The sequence below is a fragment of the Scyliorhinus canicula genome, chromosome 1 (genome assembly GCF_902713615.1).
Source record: "Scyliorhinus canicula chromosome 1, sScyCan1.1, whole genome shotgun sequence".
In the NCBI taxonomy this organism is placed as follows: Eukaryota; Metazoa; Chordata; class Chondrichthyes; order Carcharhiniformes; family Scyliorhinidae; genus Scyliorhinus; species Scyliorhinus canicula.
Window position 1 is genome coordinate 231,484,294 of NC_052146.1, and position 13,231 is coordinate 231,497,524.

Here is a 13,231-nt window from a genome sequence, read left to right on the forward strand (position 1 = left end):
GGGGCCTCCGTACTGGCCTGGCACGTGATCGGGGCCCACTGATCGGCGGACCGGCCTTTCTGCCCCCCGGCCTCCTTTCCTCCACGCTGGCTCCTGTAGCCCTGTGCCATTTGGCCACTCCGCATGCGTAGTTGGCGCCGTCTCAAGTGCGCATGCGTGGACACTGCAGTGCCAGGTTCAGGCCGGATTTGGCAGCTGGGTTGGCGGAGGCCGCTCCAGCGCCGTCCTAGCCCCCTGTGGGCTGCAGAATGGGGTCCTGGAATGGGCGCCAACGCCAGAGTAAAACACTCCCGTTTTTACTCCGGCGTTGGGACTTAGCCGCCTGTTGGGAGAATCTCGCCCAGTATGATTTTCCCTCTTGTTGGTTCCCGCACCACCTGCTGCAGGCCCAGTCTAGCAGCTATGTCCTTTAGGACCTGGCCATCTCCGTCTGTGGTGGTACCGAGCCACTCTTTGTGATGGACATTGAGATCCAGAGCATATTCTGCACCCTTGCCACCCTCAGTGCTTATTCCAGGTGGTTTTCAACATGGAGGAGAACTGATTCATCAACTGATGGTGGCCTGTATGTGGTAATCAGCAGGAGATTTCCTTGCCCATGTTTAAATTGAAGCCATGGGGTCGAGAGTCGATGTTGAGGACTTCCAGTGCAACTCCCTCCCGATTGTATACCACTGTGCTGCAACCTCTGCTGGGTCTGCCTGAGGCCATGGTGGGCAGCATGGTAGCACAGTGGTTAGCTCTGTTGCTTCACAGTGCCCAGGTTCAATTCCCGGCTTGGATCACTGTCTGTGCAGAGTCTGCACGTTCTCCCCGTGTCTGCGTGGGTTTCCTCCCACAGTTCAAAGATCTGCAGGTTAGGCGGATTGGCCATGCTAAATTGCCCTTTGTGTTCAAAAAGGTTAGGTGGGGTTGCTGGGTTATGGGATTAGCGTAGTGATGTCGTCTTAAGTAGGGTGCTTTCCAAGGGCCGGCACAGACTCAATGGGCCGAATGGCCTCCTTCTGCACAGTAGATTCCATGATTATATGATGAATTCCCTTACCGGCTGAGGTTATTCATGAAAGTAAATATTCGTAAGAATATTCAAGATAGGAATGGGCGGGAACAAAGAAGGACGACCTAATTTTTTTAAAGATAAATTTTGAGTACCCGATTGTTATTTTTTTTTTTCTAATTCCCAATTTAGGGGGCAATTTAGCGTGGCAAATACACCTAACCGGCACATTGTCATAATATCCACTCATGTACATCATGAGATGCAGACAGGCAGTGATTGACACACTGGATAACCAATGAACACACATGACACAGAACAACCAATCACCAGACAGGACACCATCACTATAAAGCCCACAGACCATTAAGGCTCTCCCTCTCTCACAGGACACGAGTCGGGAGATAGTCGCAGTGCACAGGCCAATGGACACCATCACCATGTGGTAGAGAGCTAGTCTGGTCAAGCCAGTAGGAGGTTATCAGTTAGGTTAATAGAGTGTCAACCCACAGCAGATTATGTACAGCAATCAACAGGTTCAATAAAACAGTGTTGGACCATCCCCGTGTCGGAAGCCTGTTTCTCGTTTTACTGCATCCAGTTGCAGTCGATGTTAGACCAACACAGATAACACATCACACATCAGTGGGAGTATGACTAGGGGTATCACGGTACCTGGGAGTGTGAGCTGCCATTGGTGCAGAGGGCTCGCTGCCCATTGGCCCAAGTGTTGTGTTTTCGGTATTCTCATTGGTCGAGAGGAAGGTAACTCCGCCTACGAGGCGGGGTATAAGAACTTGTGTTTCCCAGCAGCCAGGTCATTTCTGTACTCCTGCTGCTGGGCGCACATTTTGCTGATTAAAGCCTTCGATTTGGACTACTCCTTAGTTTTCGTGTCCATTGATTACGCCTCAACATCTTTGGGTTGTGGCGGTGAAACACACGCAGACACGGGAGAATGTGCAAACTCAACACCGACAGTGATCCAGAGCTGGGATTCGAACCCAGGTCCTGAGCACAGCAGGCCCAGTGCTATCCACTGCGCCACATGCCGCCCTAAGGATGTCCTAATTAATTTAGGTCACGATCTCAGCCATTGAACAGAAACTGAGAGCAATGCACAAACTAAAGTCTGTTTGAGTGAACTAAGAATTAATATTGAATCTGTTACCATATTGAGGTTACACTGGTTTGTGATGCAGAGCAAGGCCAACTGCAAGGGTTCAATCCCCGTACCGGCTGAGGTTATCTCACCCTTGCCCCTCGCCTGAGGTGTGGTGATCCTCAGGTTAAATCACCACCAATCAGCTCTCCCCATCAAAGGAGAAAGCAGCCCGTTGGCCATCTGGGACTATAGCGACCTTACCTTTCCTTTACCTGAAATGTATTGTGAGGAAAGCTTGGACAGGCTCGGCTTGCATCCTCTGGAGTTTAAAAGAGTAGGAGGTGACTTGACTCCAACATACAAGGTCCTGAGGGGTCTTGACAGGGTGGATGTGGGAGGATATTTCCTCTTGTGGGAGAATCTAGAACTAAGGATCACCGGTTAAAGGGTGGGATTCTGTGAACCCCTGCCAGGTTGGAGAATCACCGGGAAGGGGGGGGGGCACCGTGAATCCCGCCCCGCTGCTCCGACGCCGCCTGCATTATTCTCCAGCAGCCAAAAATTCACACCGATGGGAAACGTGCCGCGCGCCTCGCAGAATAGCGAGGACCGGCTTGACACTATGTGCCCTGGGGCTGCTCCAATTCTCCGGGCCGGATGGGCCGAGTCCATCAAACAACCTTTTAACAGCGTCAACCAGTCGTGCTGGTTGACGCCGGCCAGCGTGGAGGTAGGGTTTGGCGTGGGGCGGCCGCCGGAGAAGTGACGACATGGCCGTAGGTCAGTGCCAGGGGGTGGGGGGTGAGTGCCGGGGAGTGCCATCCGGCCGGTAGAATTGTTACAGCCCCGGGGCCCATAGTTTCGTGCCGGTCCTCGCTATTCTGCGAGGCACGCGGTGCGATTCCCAGCGGCGCTCAAATTTTTGGCTGCCGGAGAATATTGCGGGCGGCGTTGGAGCAGCGGGGCGGGATTCATGCCGCTCCTGTCCCGCCCCCCCCCCCGCCCCCGCCCCCGGTGAATCTCCGACCTGGTGGGGTGTCAGAGGCGGTAAGATTCCTGATGAACGAGGGGGTGAAAGGTTATTGGGGGTAGGTGGGAATGTGGGGTTGACCTCACAATCAGATCAGCCATGATCTAATTGAATGGCAGAACAGGCTCAAGGGGCCGAGTGGCCTATGCCTGCTCCGAATTTGTATGTTTGTTTGATTGCATATTCAATTCTAGATAGCAAACAAAAATTATTTAGAAATGAAAATAGAGCTTTTCTCTTAAGCAATACAATGGGAATATCCAACGGCAGATTTTTGCTGCTTCATTTGGTCCACATTGATATTTCAAACTATGTGTAACATTGTATTTTCCCCAAACAATTATTAAGGCTTAGTTGTTCAATAAGAATGGGATTTACATCAATGTATTCTGGCAGTCTGTGTATGGAAAAGAGGGGAGGAGGGATATGTCCATCAAACAGTTTAATAAATGAGCACTGGTAGCTTAGGGACATGTGTTGTGTGTTGCATGTGCTTTGGGGATGGGTTGGAGAGGAGGTGGATTGCCTTCATATTCTCTGATATTCGACTGGGGTGATGATATCTGATCTTCGGCATTATGGATATGTATTAATGCCGTTGTGGTCTAGATTTTAAAAATCTTCAATTTTGATCTTGTAAAGGCATAAGTCTGGAAAGGGAAGAATTATTGTGCCTGAATAGCAAGGCCTGAGGCACCCCTAATATTGGGCCTCCAGCCTAATTTCCGTGAAGCCGTCCCTTATTTAGTCGGGTAAGTACATTTTTAAAACATACCTTTTCTTTGCAGCTTGAGGTGGGCCTGGGTTACCTAGGCGATGCTGAGTGTCTCATTTGAAACCAATCTTGCAGTGATGGCTGAATAAGGTAATGTGCCATTTATTTGCAAATGCATAATGCGCAGAGCCTATTTCAGGCATTGGCAGTTTACTCTGACCTTATGGCCTTCAGCCTTTCTGGCTTGTAATACGTGTCCACCTCCTATCTGCCTTATTGGAGGTTTATCAGGCCCTTGTAGAGCCAGCAAAACAAATGGTATGTTGCTAAATTTCTTGACTATCTGTGATTTCCTAAGCCTCAGTTAAACAGCAAACACACCCAAAGACTCACCCCTATTGTGGGCAGTACTTGGGGTGCCAACTTCGTTTGGAGGCTTGGAGGTTTGATCAACATGATGTCCTGACCATGTAATATCTGACCCGCTCGGCGACCCTTCGAACTTTCATTCTAATCAAAATGCAGTAAAAGAGGGGCCATCTCTGAACAAACCTTCGTCCATGTTGCGAGTGCAGCAGAGTTTGGGGGACAAACCATCGATTTTGGAAGTCTTCCTCCAAGAGGGACGGTTGGGAACCCTATCAGTAATTTAATATAATGGTTGCACTGCAGGGCAAAGGTTTTACAAATCAGAATCGACCTACAGTATTCCAAATTGCTGATACATTGTTCTCACAAATCAGTTCAACACCATTGCAAGCTCTCTTTGCCCCTGAAATGTGTACATAGATGATAGCAACAAAAAAAAGGTAATGTACTGAAGAGGAGGCCACTGCATAATGCTAACCATAGCTAAAGGGTCATTAATTTAACACACCAAAGCTAAGAAAAAAGAGAAAAACATAAGGACACAAATTCTGTTCAAATCTCGGTTGTTGTTTTGTGTATTCGGAGTAGGTCTCTCACACAGAAATTGGTCAGAAGCAGATCAGTTCAGATCAGCAGCTGGGCTCGCAGCCCGAATCAACTTGTTTGATGAATTTCAGAAATGAAAGAAGCTGAAAACTTGATGATTCCCAAACCAGGCGGAGTGCAAAGGTCAGCCGGGACCACTGGACGCAGCCTTTGGCAGCCGTTTGGCCATCATGTGAAAACCGTGTGATTTTCTTGCTCAATGCTCCTCTTTCACATGATCCTCTGTCCTGTTTAGCTCATATGACAAGGCGGAAGTCTACTTACTACTGTAACAAATAAAAAAGCTGTTTTTCTGTCGATCACAAACTGATCCACTTATTTCTTCGATGCTTCCCCCCGGCGGGGTAGGGGTGCGGATTTTAAGGTGGGTGGGCGTGTGGATTTGGAGGGGTAGGAATCCCAGGAAAATGCGAGCGTGTCAGGAGGCCTTTCGCATTTGATTGTGAACAGCAAACTCAAAGAAAGCAGTTGTCAATTTCATTTTGCTAAGCAGTCAATTATAGTGGCATTGGTGTGGGCTTTCGAGTTAAGATTTGGCTCCACAGGTTTTCTGGGCTTCCTGGAACCTGCCAGTGAAAGCATGGTGAGGAAAAAAAAAGAGGAAATTGAGGGAGCTGAAGGTGTGAAAGGGAAATATATCGCTAAGTACTGATAGCTCCCAGCTGCCATCTTACCGGCAACACCTGTGCAGAGAGAAAACAGGGGCGCGATTCTCTGCCCCCCCACGACGGGTCGGAGAATAGCGGGAGGGCCTTCCCGACATTTTTCCCGACCTCCAGCTATTCTGCGCCCCCCCCCCCCCCCACGGCCGCCCCACGACACGAATCCTCTGCTCGCCGTTTTTTTTACGGCGAACAGCGATTCTCCCCTATCCGATGGGCCGATTTCCCAGGCCTTTACGGCCGTTTTCACGAACTCCAACACACCTGCTCTCACCGTTCGTGAAAACGGCCGCAAAGTGCCGTTCTGGAGAACCATGGCACCGATTAGCACGGCCGCACCATGGCCGTGCCAAGGGTGGCATGGGCCCGCGATCGGTGGGCACCGAATGCGGGCAGCGGGTCCGAACCCCGCGCACTCTTTGTTCCTTTGCCGTCCCGCTGGATCAGTCCGCGGGGCGGCTGAGGGGCATGACGGCCCGCGCATGCGCGGGTTTCACGCATATGCGTGATGATGTCATCCGCGCATGCGCAGGTTGGAGCCGTCCAATCCGCGCATGCGCGGCTGACGTCATCGTGCGCGTCAGCCGCCATTACCCTTGGCTTAGTGAAGTTCGCTAAGCCTGCGATGCCGTGGTTCACGGGGCCCCGCTGCTAGCCCCGACCGGGGAGCAGAATCGGGTCCCGGGAGGGGGCGCGGAGGCTGCCGTGAAACACGGCCAGTTTCACGGCAGCCTTCACGACTCTCCGCATTTGCGGAGAATCGCGCCCCAGTTTTTGCTAAACAACTCTAAATGTGCAAAAAATTGCGCCGACAATCGATTTAAGATTGTCGTCGGGATCGCAATGTGGCAATGTCTGCCTGAAGTGACATATATTAATACACAAGGCCCTGTCTTTTGCAGATGAAAAGAACATGCACATTACGCTTGTTTCAACCAAATAAAATAGGTGACAGCCATTCTCTGGTTCATTCCTCAGGGCAATGCCTTGACTAATCAGAGTAAACCTGCCTGGTTTGAATTTAAATAAAGCTTGGCAGTTAACCAAAGCTGGTCAGTCATCAGTTAATTGGTGCATTCTCCATGGCAACAGCTCGAACAATCAGAGTTCATTTGCCAATCAGCCAGCGTTCTCTTCTCATGAAATATAAATTGGCAGAAGAGCAGGTTAATAGGGTGGTGAAAAAGGCTTATCGTACACTTGCCTTTATCAATCAAGGCATATATTACAGAAGCAGGGAGGTCATGTTGGAGCTGTATAGAACATTGGTGAGGCCACAGCTGGAGTACTGTGTGCAATTCTGGTCGCCACATTATAGGAAGAATGTGATAGCACTGGAGGGGGTGCAGAGGAGATTCACCAGGATGTTTCCTGGGATGGAACATTTAAGTTATGAACAGAAGTTGGATAGGCTTGGGTTGTTTTCACTGGAGCAGAGAAGACGGAGGGGCGACCTGATCGAGGTGTACAGGATTATGAGGGACATGGACAGCATGGATAGGGCGCAGCGGTTCTCCTTAGTTGAAGGGTCAGTTATGAGGGGACACAAAGTCCAAGGTGAGGGGCAGGAGGTTTAAGGGGGACTTGGCAAAGGTGGAGGTAGCCCGCCTGCTGCGTGCCAAGTTTTCCCGCCGTATTTCTAAACCCTTTGGCAAAATAAATGAAAGGGTCTGGTCCGGTGACATCATGCTGGTGAGGCGGCCTCTGATTGAACCCTCTCCCCCAGAAACTTTGCTTTTTAAAAGGTTGGACAGCCCAATGTGAAGAAACAAACCTGCCACTGTATCCAGCACCCCCCCCCCCCCCCCCCCACTACCAACCCCCCATGGAACCCCTGGCACCTCCCCCTCCGAACTCCACACCCTCCACATAACCATCCCCCAATGGAACACCCTCACTAACCCCCCCCCCCCCCCCTCAGCACTGCCCTTAGTGTAACATGCTCCCACCAACTCTTTGAGGCCCACTGCCATTTAACACTGACTTAAATGTTGATTGGCAGTGGGCGGATTTCTGTCTGCCCTTGGAAAGAAGTCCCACCTGTGAGAGCTGGCGTCCCAGTGGCCAGAAGTGATATTGCAGCATTTCACCCGGAACAAAGTCCTGGGACCTTTAGAAAAATAAGGGGCGCGATTCTCCGCACCCGCGGAAAATCGCGAAGTCGGCCGTGAAAACGGCCGACTTTTGCGACGGCCCGACATGGCCCCGTTCCCGACGTATTCACATCCTGGAAATGGGCTAGGAACGGGGCCGCGCCAATCACGTGCGCGATGACGCCGGAACGCGGCGACGACACGAACACGCCCACGTGACGCTGCCCGACGCTGTAAAAAGGCGCGGGCGAGCACAGAAACTAGGCCAGGATGTCGGAGCTCAGGAGAGCAGCCCCGCGATTCGTTGAGGCTGACGTGGAGACGCTGCTCGAATCAATAGAGCAGAGGAGGGGCATCATCTGCCCACGTAGAGGGCATCGCCACCCTGCCAGCGCGGTGCACCAGGCCTGGCGTGAGGTGGCTGCTGCCGTCAGTGCTGTGGGGCAGACCCCTCGCTCTGCAGAGCAATGTCGGAAGAAGATGCACGACCTCACCAGGGCTGCCAGGGTAAGTACCAAGAGGGTGCCCCCGGGTCACAACCATCCCTCCCCCCTTTACTTAATCACCCACCTCCCCCCCCCCCCCCCCCCCCCGGCACGGGGGGTGGAGGGGCATTGGGGCAGAGTGCGTTGAGGGTGGTTCACAAAGTAGTCACAGACCCAGCGCTCAGGCCCCCGTGGGGAGATGCAATGGTCTTATTACAACTTGACCCCCAAACTGTGCCAGGATCTGAACGGCCTGCTGATACCTGCCGTATTGTAATGATCTACCTATGCCCCCTCCCCCAACAGGACAAGACCGCTCACAACACCCGTGAGCGGAACAAGACTGGACTGGAGGGGGTTCACCCATCCTGCACCCCCTCACCACGTTTGAGCATAGGGCACTGGACCTTGTTGGGGGATCTGCCACCCGGGAGATCGCGCAATACAAGGTTGGCGGAGCTGCAACAAGTGAGACAACCCTGTATGACAAACACCCCCCCTCCCCCATCATATGTCCCTTCACACACCCTGCCCACTTGGACACCTCCCCATCCTCTGTCCCTTCACCACCTGCCCACTTGGACACCTCCCCCATCCTCTGTCCCTTCACACACCCTGCCCACTGGAACACCTCCCCCACCCTCTGTCCCTTCACACACCCTGCCCACTGGGACACCTCCTCTGTCCCTTCACAAACCCTGCCCACTGGGACCGTCCAGCGGCCTGCCGAGCAAATCAAAATAACCCGTCTCATTCTCTTCCCTAGGACGTGATGCCGAACGACCAGGGCCGTCTGCCTCCAGGCGGACACAGGCATCTGCCCCCACCTCACCCAGGGCCGCACGACAGAGGGTGCCCCATCAGCAGGGAGTCCCATCCTCCCCAACCGAATCTGTGGAGCAGGACGCCCAGAGGGCGGCGAGAGAGCAAGAGAGAGAAATGGCCCGTGAACGCCCTGCGGCCTCTCAGCGGGCCGATGACATAGAGGAGGCGTCCACCCAAGACGACCTCGAGCTTGCGGCACAGCTATCTCCCACACCATCCACCATCCCAGAGACACTCACCCCGGTTGGCCTATTTAGTGATGAGGCTCCTGGGTCACAGTCTGGGTCGCACATCACAGCTGAGCAGGTACAGCAGGTGGAGGTCGGAGCAGCCGCGGGCCCGGATCGGCGGAGGCCAGGCCAGGCCCAGCATGCAGCTGGCTCCCAGACGTTTTCTGAGTTCCTGGACTTTCTCAACCCACCCGCACAGCCGATGCATCAAGAAACCCAGGGAGACAATGACGGGATGAGGGCTGTCTTCCAGACTCTGCAGACGCAGTTAGAGGAGTCGAACCGCGTCCACGAGCAGGGAGTGGTGCCGCTCATGGCAGCAACCCAGGCCGACACCGCACGGGTGGCATCCGCGGTGGAGGCAATGGGTCAGGTTATGCAAGGCATTGGGCTTAATGTGCACGCGTCATCCTCGGCCTTGGACAGGGTTGCCCTCTCACAGGCAGCAATGCGCCAGAGGCAACACGACATTGCCGGCGCGCTGCGGGCCTTGGCCGAGTCTCAGCAGGTCATGGCCCAGTCGCAGCACGCCATGGCACAGTCACAGCAGTCGATGGCACAGTCCCAGCAGTCAGTCGCGGAGAGCATCAACCGCCTGACACATGTGCTGGATGGCATCTTGCACTCACAGGTTGAGATCGCACAGTCCCTGGTGGGAATGTATAACTCCCTGGACTCCGTCTCTGCAAACCTTCGGATCCTGGTGGATACCGTTGCAGGCCTCCAGGACTGGCAGCGCCAGGTGTCGGTGGCACGACGGAGCACCTCCCCGCTCGCACCTCTGTCCCAAAGTGAGGCCCGGGGGCCACCGGTCTCCCCGAGGGAGGAGGAGGTTTCGGGGCCCATCCCATTAACTCCATCACGGGACGTCCCGGAATTCTCGGCCTCCCCCCATCCCATCCCTGGTGCATCGGGTGGGCAGCAGGCAGAGCAGGGTGGCACAACGTCACCCGAGACACCCGCAGAGCAGCCTGGCCCATCAAGGCCGGGTCGCCCCAGGAAACGCTTGCCGAAGGAGAAACAAGTCGAAGGGGGCGATTCGCAGCAGTCCTCCTCCACTCCTGCTGTATCATCTGGGGAATCACTTAGACGTAGTGAAACTTCGGTGCCGGGTGTGCAGTCCCTTCCCCCCCCACCCCCTCCCACAGCTAGCCCACGCGGGCACGTGATGGAGTGTCCGTGATGAACTCAGCGGCCACCAAGGTGGATGGTTCAGCTATTGCCATGGGTCAGACTCTCTCTAACGATTCTGAGCTCACAGCTCTTCGCAGAGCGGGCTGTCATCATTCCACATGGCACTGATCACACCCGCTGACACAGCCATCGATGTTGTGCCATACCGTCTGGACCCAGTGGTAAGGGTGATGTCGAAGTGGAGCAGTGTACACTGAGAGGGGGTGGGGGGGGGGGCTGTGGTGGTGGCAGTTGTGTGTTGACCCTCTGCACGACTAGCGATGCAGGTGGTGGTTTAGTGTTCAGCGGAGACGTCACATGCGACGCGTGAACCGTGCTGCCACCAAGGCATCGCGTGCCCGCCGTCCTCGCCGGGTCCGTCGTGCCACCTCCTGGACATCACCAGCACCTGGGTCGTGTCTGCGTGCTGCGCCCGCCACTCCGCCAGCCTCCTCCTCCTCCTCCCTCTCCTCCTCCTCCCTCTCCTCCTCCTCCTCTGTGCTGGCACCACTGCCACTGGCTTCTCCCTCCGCCTCCTGCAGCAGGTCATCTCCCCTCTGCATCGCGATGTTGTGCAGCGCACAGCAGACCACAACAATACGAGCGACCCTGTCGGGCTGGTACTGCAGGGCCCCTCCGGAGCGGTCCAGGCACCTGAATCTCATCTTCAGGAGGCCAAGGCAGCGCTCCACCACACCCCTGGTTGCTGCATGGGCCTCGTTGTATCGGGTTTCCGCATTGGTCTGAGGCCTCCGTATAGGCGTCATCAGCCAAGACGTCAGCGGATAACCCCTGTCGCCTAGCAACCAGCCCCTCAGCCTGGGGGGACGTCCCTCAAACATCGCAGGGGTGTACGACTGCGCCAGTATGTAGGAGTCATGCACAGTCCCTGGGAACCTTGCACAGACATTCATGAACGTCATGTGGGGGTCGCATACCACCTGGATATTCATGGAGTATGTCCCCCTCCTGTTTGTGAACACCTCCCTGTCCCCTGCAGGCGGGCGCATGGGGACGTGAACACAATCGATTGCCCAGTCGATTGCCCGGTCACATCCCGGATGCACCTGTGGACCGATGACTGGGAGATCCCGGAGAGGTCCCCACTCGGAGACTGGAAGGAGCCGGTCGCATAGAAGTTAAGAGCGACCGTCACCTTGATGGCAACCGGGATCGCGTGTCCTCCCCCCGTTCCACATGGGCGAGGTGCGCCATGAGGTGACAGATATGTATCACTGTCCGCCTACTCAGCCGGAGTCTCCTCCTGCAGGTGATGTCCGTCATTGTTAGGAAAGAGATCCGGACACGGTACACCCTCGGCCTTGGTCGTCGCCTCTGGCGCCGTGGCTGCACCCTCACTCTCTCCTCCTCCCCCTCCTCCTCCCCCCCATGCTGCTCGACGACTGGCAACTCCTCGGCTTTTCCCTCTGCTGCTGCAGCTGGCCCTGTATCCACTGCGGGTTGTGGGTGTGGATGCTGCTGCATCTCCAAATGCAGTGCAGCGGCGCCAACCACTGCGCAGAACATAGCCGTTCTGTTCACAGACATTGTGCTAACCTACAGAAGGGTGGTGGGGGCAGAGAAACGGGACATGTTAGACGGAGGTTAGTCTACACCTCGGCAGCCGCCTGCCACGGGATACCTGTGTGTCCCGGTGGCCTGGTCGCGCTGCTGACACGCGGGCATCCTAACCCCTGGCCACTTTCTGCATCCAACGGGCAGTTAACTACGTCCTCTTCACCGGTGCGTCAGTGGCCTGTGGCCGTAAGCCACAGGGCAAACAGCGGCCGTGTCCTCGTGACCGGCACGCCATGGCATGGTGGCAGACATTTTGTAACCGGGGTTGGACGGCTCACTCGCTCACTCGCTCCCTACCCCCCCCACTCCCACTACCCCCCTCTGTCTCACCCACTCCCCCCTCCGTTTCCCCCACTCCCCCCTCAGTCTCCCCCACTCCCCCCTCCGTCTCCCCCACTCCCCCCTCCGTCTCCCACACTCCCCCCTCCGTCTCCCCCACTCCCCCCTCAGTCTCCCCCCACTCCCCACTCTCCCGTCCGTCTCCTCCACTCCCCCCTCCGTCTCCCACACTCCCCCCTCCGTCTCCACACTTCCCCCCTCCGTCTCCCCCACTCCCCCCCTCCGTCTCCCCCACTCCCCCCCTCAGTCACTCCCCCACTCCCCCCGTCTCCCCACTCCCCCTCCGTCTCCCCCACTCCCCCTCCGTCTCCCACACTACCCCCCTCAGTCTCCCCCACTCCACTACCCCCTCTGTCTCCCCCACTCCTCCCACACTCCCCACTCCGTCTCCCCCACTCCCCCCTCAGTCTCCCCCACTCCCCCCTCAGTCTCCCCCACTCCCCCCTCAGTCTCCCCCACTCCCCCCTCCGTCTCCCACACTCCCCCCTTCAGTCTCCCCCACTCCCCCACTCCCCCCGTCTCCCACACTCCCCACTCCGTCTCCCCCACTCCCCCCTCAGTCTCCCCCACTCCACCCTCCGTCTCCCCCACTCCCCCCCTCCGTCTCCCACACTCCCCCCTCAGTCTCCCCCACTCCCCCCTTAGTCTCCCCCACTCCCCCCTCAGTCTCCCCCACTCCCCCCGCCTCCCCCACTACCCCCTCTGTCTCCCCCACTCCCCCCTCCGTCTCCCACACTCCCCCCTCAGTCTCCCCCACTCCCCCTGACTAACACACTCCCCCCTCCATCTCCCCCACTCCCCCCTCCATCTCCTCCACTCCCCCCTCCGTCTCCCACACTCCCCCCCGCTCTGGACCCCCCTCCCGTTCTCGGGGATGCCTTCCCCGTTGTGGCCAGACTCCAGCAGTGCGCTGAGCTGTGCGCTGAGCGGTGCGCTCACCTCCTCGAAGCTGTCGTCAGCCAGCACAACTGGTTGACGAACTTGAAAAGCAGGTGTGTTGGCCGGCGTGAAAACATTGCGTGAT